Below are 10,194 nucleotides of genomic sequence, written 5' to 3'. Positions count from 1 at the left end.
AATAAACAAATATCAATTGTATTTCCATATACTAGCAAAGCAAAATTAGAAGTTGAAATAAAAAACAATAATACAATATGAAATATGAAATACTTAGTAATAAATTTGGCAAAATACATGTAAGACCTAAAATTTAGAAAATGGAAAATCACATTGCTGTGAGAACTTAAGGAAGACCTAAATAAATGTAGATAAATACAAAGACCATGGATCAGAAGACTCAATATTGTTACAATATGAATTCATTCCATATTGATATATAGACTCAATATAATCCTAATAAAAAATCCCATCAGGGATTTTTAAAGAAATAGATAAACTTATTAAAAAATTTGTTTGGAATTGCAAGAAACCCAGAAGAGCCCAAACTTTTTTAAAAATATTTTTTCACATTTATTTGTTTATTTTGAGAGAGAGAGACAGAGCATGAGCAGGGGAAGGACAGACAGAGAAGAGGAGAAAGAATCCCAAGCAGGCTCTGCACTGTCAGCACAGAGCCCAACGTGGGGCTCAAACCTACAAACTGTGAGACCATGACCTGAGCTGAAACCAAGAGTCAGATAGAAGTTCAACTGACTGAGCCACGCTGGCACCCCAAAACCAAAACTATTTTTACAAAAAGAAAGAAAGAAAGTAGGGGCACCTGGGTAGCTCAGTCAGTTGAGTGTCTGACTTTGGCTCAGGTCATGATGTCACAGTTTGTGGGTTCAAGCCCCGTGTCAGGCTCTGTACTGACAGCTCGGAGCCTGGGGCCTGCTTCGGATTCTGTGTCTCCCTCTCTCTCTGTCCTTCTCCTGTTCACTTACACACACTTTCTCTCTATCAAAAATGACTATAAACATTAAAATTTTTAATTTAAAAATTAAAAAAAGAAGAAAGTAGAAAGACACACTACCTGATTTCAAGACTTATAAAGCTATAGTAATCAAGATAATGCGATATTTGTATAGAGACACACTCATAGATAAATGGGACAGAAGAGAGAGTTCAGATATAGATCCACTTATATATTGTCTATTGGTTTTCAAAAGAGTCCCAAAACAATTCAATGAAGAAAGTATAATCTTTATAAAAAACAGTACTGTAACAATAGTGTAGTGATATACAAAATATGAATCTTGACTCTTATCTCTTACCATACAGAAAAATTAACTCGAAATGGATTATGTACCTAATTGTAAAAGCTAAAAATATAAAACATCAAAAAACAACATATAAAAATCTTAGAATTAGGCAACAATTTCTTAAATATGATATTAGAAGTATGTCTAATGTAAAAGCTTACAAACATGGGCTGTAAAAGAGATTTTCATATAACCAATCTGAGCAAGTTTATAACCAATAGACCTGCACAAAAAAGAAATATTAAGGGAAAATATTTAGGCTGAAAGGAGATTATACCAGTTACAAACTTAAGTTTCACATACAACATTCTTTTACCCAATGAAAGATACCATAAGTGTTAAGTTTATGGATATGAAATACTTTTTCTTTTTATTTCTTGATTTCTTAAAAGAAAATTTATGGTTAAATGGGTAATCATCACAATGCATTGTGAAGTTATTACATACAGAAAAGGAAATGAGTGATAATAGTGGCACAATGAAAGGGAGGTAGAGAAATGGAAAGTTCTTACATCATATGCAAACAAAAATAACATTAATTCAAGGTAGGATAAGCAAGGATGTATACTGTAATTCTTATAAGCAACCATTAAAAACTAAAGCCAAGAGGTAGAGCAGAAAAGCAAATAGAAGAGGTAAAATGAAATATTAAAATTACATAATTGAGTTAAAAATAGATGGAAAAGAGGAATAAATGAACAAAAACAGGACAAAAAAAAAACAAAAGGGAAGATATGGGCTTAAACAAATTATATAATACTTATGTTAGATGTAAGTGAACTAAATACTCAAAAGTCAAAGAATATCAGACTAGATTTTTTAAAAAATGTAAGACCTAATGATATGCTGTTTGAAAGGGATGCTTCTAATGCCACACTTTTTCTTTCTTTCTTTTTTCAATATGGAACACTTCACAAATTTGCATCTCATCCTTGCACAGGGGCCGTGCCAATCTTCTCTGTATTGTTCCAATTTTAGTATATGTGCTGCTGAAGCGAACACTCTAATGCCACACTTCTAATTAACAATAGGTCAGAGAAAAAAATCACAAAGAAAATTAGAAAATATTTTAAATAGATATTGTAAATACATCATACCAAAATTTGTCAGATGCAGATAAAGTAGTGTTTAGGAAAAAGAAATAGAGCTTTACGTGACTATGTCAGTGGGGCACCTGGGTGGCTCATTCAGTTGAGTGTCTGACTTTGGCTGAGGCCACCATCTTACAGGTTCATGAGTTTGAGCCCTGCGTCAGGCTCTCTGCAGTCAATGCAGAGCCTGCTTCAGATCCTCTGTCAGCCTCTCTCTCATGCTCTCGTGCTCTCTCTCAAAAATAAATAAACATTTAAATGACTATATAAAAAAAGAAAAGCAATTTTTAAATCATTGACTTAGTTTCTACCTTGAGAACTAGAAAAAGAAACAAATGTTAACACAGAATAAGATAAAAAAAGAAAACTGAAAAAGCCAAAATCAGACAAAAAATAAGGAAAATTAGCATGACCAAAAGTTAGTTCTTTGAAAATATGAATAAAACTGATATACTCTTAACTAAATTGATCAAGAAAAACAAAGAAAGAACAATATCAGGAATGAAAGAGGGGTATCACTATGAATCCTACAAACAGTAAAGGATAATAAAGTAATATTATGAACAAGGTTATGCTACCAATTTCAACAGTCTAGGTGAAATGAAAAAATTTCTTGAAAGACAAAAATTACAGAAACTAATAAAAAATAATTGAAAAATCTCCACAGCCTTATATGCATTTAAAAATGGAATTCAGAATTAGAAACTTTTTCCTAAGAAAACTTATTTTAAACATTAAAAAAATAAATACCAGTCTTACACAAACTCTTTCAAGAGATAAGGAAGGAACCAGTAAAGTGGAAGAAAATGAAATCATAGACCGATAATTTTCATGAATATAAAAGCAAAAATTCTTAACAAATTGGATTAGGGTACTAGCAAATCAAATCTAGCCATAGATAAAAAAGATAATTCATCATGACTAAGCAGGTTTTATCACAGTAATGCTAGGTAGTTTAATACTTTGAAGATCAATTGATATAATTCATCATATATACAGAAGAATAAAGGAGAAAAATCATTTGATCATCTCAACAGGTGCAAAAAAATGTTAAAATTCAACGTTTTCTAATTAAATGTCTCAGTAGACTAGAAATTAAAAAATCCTTCAAATTTTGATAAAGCTGTCTTATGAAAATCTTTCAGTTAACATCATATTTAAATACCAAATGCTTTGTCTCTAAAATCAAGCACAAGGCAAAAGTATGGACATACCACTTTCATTCAACATCGTCCTGAAGATCTTAGCCAGTGAAATAAGGCAAGGAAAGAAAATATAAAGAATGTAAAAGAAGTAAAATTGTTTCTATCTATAAACAAAATAATTGTATATGTAGACATTCTTAAGGAATCTATTAAAAAGAAAACCTTACTTTCTACCAACAAACAACTTAATCAAGGTCAAAAACAACTTAATCAAGGTCAAAGGATACAAGAGCAGTATATAAAAATCAGTCATTTCTCTATATACTAGCTACAAATGAGTTGAAAAAGGAAATTTAAAAAATATCACAAAAGCATGAAAGACCATAAAATAATTGGGAATAACTTTAACAAAATTTGTATGAAATCTCTACATATAAAATGATAAAATGTTGCTGAGAGAAATTTTAAAAGACCAGAATAAATGGAGAGATGTACACATTCACACACTGGAAGACTTAGTACTGGACATTCTCTCCAAGTGATCTATAGTCAATGCAATCCCAGAGTTCCTGCACTCTTTTTGTAGAAATTGAGAGGTGGATGCTAAAATGTATATGGCAATATAAATGACATGGAATAGCAAAAAAGAAAACTTCTTGAAAAAAAAAAAGAACCAGTTTGGAAGATTTGCATAGCCTGATTTCAGTGATTACTATGAAGATTTAGTATTCAAGATAGTATGGTACTGGCACAAAGATGAAGAGACAAAAGCAATAGAAGAGAGTCAGAAATGAGCTCAACATTAAATAGCCAACTGATGTTTTTGTTTTGTTTTGTTTTGTTTGTTCAAATGAATTCAATGAAAAAAAGAAAGATTCTTCAAAAATGGACAATTGGAAATCATAAGGAGAAAAATATATCTTGACTTCTAGATATGTAGCTTAACTTCTTTATATGTAGCTCATACTACACATAAAAATTAGTTCTAGATAGATGAAGGCCTAAATGCAAATGTTAAAATTATAGCACTTCTAGGGGCTCCTGGGAGGTTCAGTGGGTTCAGTGTTCGACTCTTGATCTCAGCTCAGATCTTGATCTCAGGGTCGTGAGTTCAAGCTCTGTTAGGGCTCTGTACTGGGCATGAAGACTTATTTTAAAAAAAAAATTACAGCGTTCTAGAATAAAACACAGAAAAAATACCTTTATTATCTTTGGGTGGCAATAATGTCTCAGCTGAAACAAGAAAAACATTAACCATAACAGAAAAAAATTGATAAATTTCATAAATTAAAAGCTGCACATCAAGAGATTCAGTTACACACTGGGAGAAAATATTCATGAACAATTTATAAATAGAATAAATATCTCTTGCAACTCAGTAATAAAGAAGACCATTAACCCAAAAAAAGGATGAAATGTTTGAACAGACTTCACAAATGACATTTATTTGTGCACAAGAAGATGGTCAACATCATTAGTGATCAGGGAAATAGAAATCAAAACCATCAGTTTGCTAGTTTCTTAAAATGTTAGACAGACATTTATCATATGGTTCAGCCATTCCACTCCTAGGAATTTATCCCAAAGAAATAAAAACATATATCAAAAAATGCATTTAAGGGCACCTGGGTGGCTTAGTCGGTTAAGCGTCCGACTTTCGCTTAGGTCATGATCTCGCGGTTCGTGGGTTCGAGCCCCACGTCGGGCTCTATGCTGACTGCCAGCTCAGAGCCTGGAGCCTGTTTCAGTCTGTGACTCCCTCTCTCTCTGACCCTCCCCTGTTCACGCTGTCTCTCTCTCTCTCCTAGAAATAAATAAAACATTTAAAAAATGCATTTATTCAGAATAGGCAAAAAGTAAAAACAACCCAAATGTCCACCATCAGGAGAATGTATAAAATCCATACAATGGAATGCCCCTCAGTAAGAAAAAGGGAAATGTTAATGTTGGACACAAAAATATGAATGAATCTTAAATGTTGAGAGGCGCCTGGGAGACTCAGACGGTTAAGCATCCAACTTTGACTCAGGTCATGATCTCTGATTCATGGTTTTGAGCCCCACATCAGGCTCTGTGCTGACAGCTCAAAGCCAGGAGCCTGCTTCAGATTCTGTCTCCCTCTCTGTCTATCCCTCCCCTGTTCACACTCTGTCTCTCTCTGTCTCTCAAAAAGGAATAAAGAAAACATTTTTTAATAAAAAAAATTATGCTAAGTGAAAGAAGCTACCCAAAAAAAGAGTACATAGTGTATGATTCCACTTATATGAAATTCTAGAATAGACAAACAAATAAAAAAATGATACAAATAAGATTAGTGGTTACTGGGGCAGAAGTGGGTAGTTATTAATCAGAAAGTGACATGAGAGGTTTCTGAGGTGATGGAATTGTTCTGTATCATTATGGGATGGTGTTTACACAGGTGTGTACCTTTGTCAAACTCAAGAAATTATACACTTAAAATGTGTGCATTTTATTGCACGTAAATTACATTTCAATAAAGTTGATTTTAATTTTTTAACATTTATTTATTTTTGAGAGAGAGAGAGAGAGGGAGGCAGAAAGAGGGAGACAGAGTATCCAAAGCAGGCTCTGTGCTGTGAGTACACAGCCCAATGTGGGGCTGGAACCCATAATCGTGAGATCATGACCTGAGCTCAAATCGAGAGTCAGCCACTTAAACTGAGCCACTCAGGCACCCCAAAATTGGTAAAAAAAAAAAACAAAAAAAAAAAACAAAAAAACCCACAACAACTAGGATACCATATTTTACTCACTAGAATACTTAAAATAGAAAAGATTTAACTATCCAGCTATAGTGAAAATGTTCCTGTTGGGAATGTATGGTAGGAACTCTTTTGAAAACTAGTTTGGCAATTTCTTATAAAGGTAAACATGCACTTACCCTATGACTTAACACTTCACTCCCACTCCTAAGTATTTACCCAAGAGAAATAAAAACATAGTCCACAAAAAGACTTGTACAAAAACATTCACAGCAGCTTTCGTCATAATTGCCCCAAACTAGAAATTGGCCAAATATCCACCAACAGAGGAATGGATAAATTGTTACATTTTCATGCGATGGAATATGAACTACTCAAAAGAAGAAGCAGCAGAAGGGGAGGAGGATGAGGTTGAAGAGGAAGAAAGAAAGCAACAACCAAAATATATAAGCAACATTTTACAAAACCACTCAAAAATACTATATTAAAGAAAAACAACCCACAAAAGAACATATATAATAGTATGCTTCCATTTCTTTTAAATTTGGGGGGAGTCAAAGCTATTCTATGACACTAGAGATCAGAATGGTTGCTGCCTCGGGGTGTGCAAGGGAAGAGCAGGAATCGACATAAGAGACCATAAGACAAGGTTCTGCTCTCATGGAAATGGTCTGTGTCCTGGCAGGTGTGTGACTTACACAGAGGTATGCATTTGGGGAAACTCATCGAATGATATACATAATCTGTGCGTTTCACTGAAGGAATGTAAAGTAACACTCAGTTTTTAAAAATTAAAAATGTAGATTCACTTCCAAAAGCACATGAGTCAAAAAAGAAATTATAATAAAAATTATATTGAAATAGACACAGAAAATATTATTAAGCTGCTTTATAATTATATGAAATGCCTAAATCTCAGAAGTTGAGGAGTGTAGTTAGGTAATACTTGAAGAGAAAATTAATGACCTTAAATACTTACATGAGAAGAAGAAGAAGAAAGGCTAAAATCAATGAGCTATGTGTCCAACTTAAAAAGTCTGAAGTGCACCAGAACACACATAAAGTGGGAAGAAGGAAATAATAAAGGCCCAAAAGTAATGACATGGGAAAAAGAAAGTTTTGAATGGAGAGGATTGACAAATCCAAAAGTTAGTTCTTTTAAAAGACTAATACAATTGATAAACCATATGCAATATTGATCAAGGAAAATGAGAAAAAGCATCAATAAAAGACACTAGGAATAAATAAGACAAAATAGAAATGTTATGAATATTTAGTGGCAATACATTTGAAAGTTTAGATAGAGCGAACAAATTCATAGGAAAATGTAACTCATCGAAACTGACTCAAGAAGTAGAAAACCTGAATATTCTGAGGCCATTAGAGATGTCAGATCAGTGGTTTAAAGTATTCCCCCAAAGAAAACACCAGGCTCATGCAGAAAGACTTAGAGGCAAATTCTACCAAAACATTCAAAGACAATTCTAATCCAACACAAATTCTTCCAGAGAACAGATGAACTGGGGAGACTTCCCCAACTTTATTCCATGAGGATAGAAAAGCTTGTTACCAAAATCAGACAAGGAAATAGATGAATAAATGCAGAAAAAATTTATAGTAAATAAGGCATCCATTCTTTTTTAGTAAATAAGGCATTCAGACTTTTAAGAAATCCTATCAAACTAGGGAACTTTGAAATCTAAAATGTAGTATCTACCAAAAAAGTTCACAGCAAACATCTTTCATAAGAGTGAAAAATGAAAACTCTTCCCTTTAAGAAAACCAGACATCACATGCCTCCTGATATGATGTAATAGAAAGTACACAGCACCACCTATTAAATAGATTTGCCAAAATAAAGAAAAGAAAATTGCCCCTAGTTGTAATCAACCCTCTAGATCTGTCTTCCAGTTTGCCCACAGCATCTCCAAAGAGAGAAACATGTTAATGCCATCTTCATGATCTTGAACTGTCAACCTAGAAGGACTCTTTTTTTCAACAAATAAATGGCATGGGAAAAGTAGCGTGGAGATGTTATAGATCAAAAGAGACATTAACATTAATCTTCCAGTAAAAGTTTATTCAGGAGAGAGGCTTAAACATATCAATCAAATGGAATGTTTGGACTTGGGATTTTTATTCAAACAAATCAGTTTATAGAGATGTTTTTGAGAAAATCACAGAAATTTGAACACAGATTTGTTATTAGAAATTATTAAGTGTAATAATATATTGTGATTAGCGGGGCACCCGGGTGGCTCAGTTGGTTAAGCATCTGACTTTGGCTCAGGTCATGATCTCATAGTTTGTGAGTTTGAGTACTGCACCAGGTTTGGTGCTGTCAGTGAGGAACCTGCTTTGGATCCTCTGTCCCTCTCTCTCTGCCCCTCCCAAGCTTGTGCTCTCTCTCTAAAATAAATAAACATTTAAAAAATAATATATTGTGATTCCTTTTTTTTTTTTTTTTAAAATAAAACCTCTACGGGGCGCCTGGGTGGCTTAGTCGGTTAAGCGTCCGACTTTCGCTTAGGTCATGATCTCGCTGTTCGTGGGTTCGAGCCCCGCGTCGGGCTCTGTGCTGACTGCCAGCTCAGAGCCTGGAGCCTGCTTCAGTCTGTGACTCCCTCTCTCTCTGACCCTCCCCTGCTCACGCTGTCTCTCTCTCTCTCTCTCTCCTAGAAATAAATAAAACATTAAAAAAAAATTTTTTTTTTAAAAATAAAACCTCTATATGTTGAAGATATATATACCTTGAAATATCTAGAGCTGGATTGATTTGGTGTCTGGGATTTGCTTTAAAGTATGCCATGAGATAAGACAAAAAAAAATCGGCAAAACATTGATAATTATAAAATTGTGTGAGGAGTGGTACATGGGTACATGGGGGTACATTATCTAGTTTCTTTGCCTTTTCTGGAAACCCTCTATAACAACAAATTAAAAGACAAATAGTGAGGGGTACCTGGGTGGCTCAGTGGGTTGAATGTTCAACTTCGGCTCAGCTCATGATCTCACAGTTCATGAGTTCAAGTCCCAGGTTCAGTTCTGTGCTGACAGCTCAGAGCCTGGAACCTGCTTCTGATTCTGTGTCTCCCTCTCTCTCTGTTCTTCCTCCACTCACACTCTGTCTCTCTGTGTCCCTCAAAAATAAATAAACATTTAAAAAAGAAGACAAATAGCGATGATGATGGTGGTGGTAACAACAACAACAACAACAACAACGAATGTTATTTTAAAAACAAAACAAAGAAGACAACAGGCCCTCCTCCTCCTTTACCATCATGGGGCCTCCCAGGGAGACCACACTGCTAGTTAAAATGTCTCCAGCCCACCTCCATGGCTTTTGCTTGCACCATTTCTTCCTCCCAGAATTCCCTTTTCTCTTGTCTTTGCAGACATCAGCCCTGCGTTCCTGCAAACCCAGCTCCCAATGTATAGCTGATATCTGCTGTAGTTACTGAATACTGTTCCCTCTTCTTCAAGTAACAACACCCGTCTGTCTTTTCCTTTTGATAAACACCTTTAATCAATTCATATAGTTCAAATAGGGTTGACCCTACCACTCACATCCTCCCAGAGTCTGACAAGTGAGAATACCACTGCTCTGTCCACACTCATTGCAGGAATGGATGTGTTACCCAGGCAGGACCAATTAGCCAAAGAGTGTCAGCCTCCACACGTTCTCTGGAAATATTAGAAAAGAGGGGCTTTCTCTCTTTTATGGGGTAGCTAGTTCAGCAGACTGAAAGCTTGGAGTGGCTGTGGCCATTTCCCTAAAAACGGAAGGAGATCTTACCTAACAAAGAAGCCACTATAAAAAAGCAGAGACTCAGAGTCTTGTGACAATTATAATCCCTGTACCTAGCCACACCTCCCCCCAGTCTTCTAGTACTTTAATTAATAAAATGCCTCTGTGTGTGTGTGCGTGCGTGTGTGATACGTGCACACATGCACAAAAGGGGAGAAAAAATGCAATACATTCTCTTCAGGATCAAGAACAAGGGTGTCTGCTGTTATCACCACTTGTTATCAGCATTGAATTGGAGGTCCTATACATTTCATTAAAGTAAGAAAAAGAAACAAATGGTACAAGGCATATGGTGCTGAGATA

At 34.8% G+C, this 10,194-nt stretch overlaps 1 non-coding gene across 1 annotated transcript; it reads right to left on the bottom strand.

The window, feature by feature from the left end:
* Positions 1–2,019: 2,019 nt before the first annotated feature.
* Positions 2,020–2,126, bottom strand: LOC120220309. The gene has a single exon (XR_005525534.1). It is a non-coding gene; the product is annotated as a U6 spliceosomal RNA (small nuclear RNA).
* Positions 2,127–10,194: the final 8,068 nt, after the last annotated feature.

The sequence above is a fragment of the Hyaena hyaena genome, unplaced genomic scaffold, assembly GCF_003009895.1.
Source record: "Hyaena hyaena isolate Hyena2069 unplaced genomic scaffold, ASM300989v1 scaffold_682, whole genome shotgun sequence".
Classification (NCBI taxonomy): domain Eukaryota; kingdom Metazoa; phylum Chordata; class Mammalia; order Carnivora; family Hyaenidae; genus Hyaena; species Hyaena hyaena.
The sequence above is the reverse complement of the archived record's forward strand: the minus strand, read 5'-3'. Positions and strand labels throughout refer to the sequence as shown.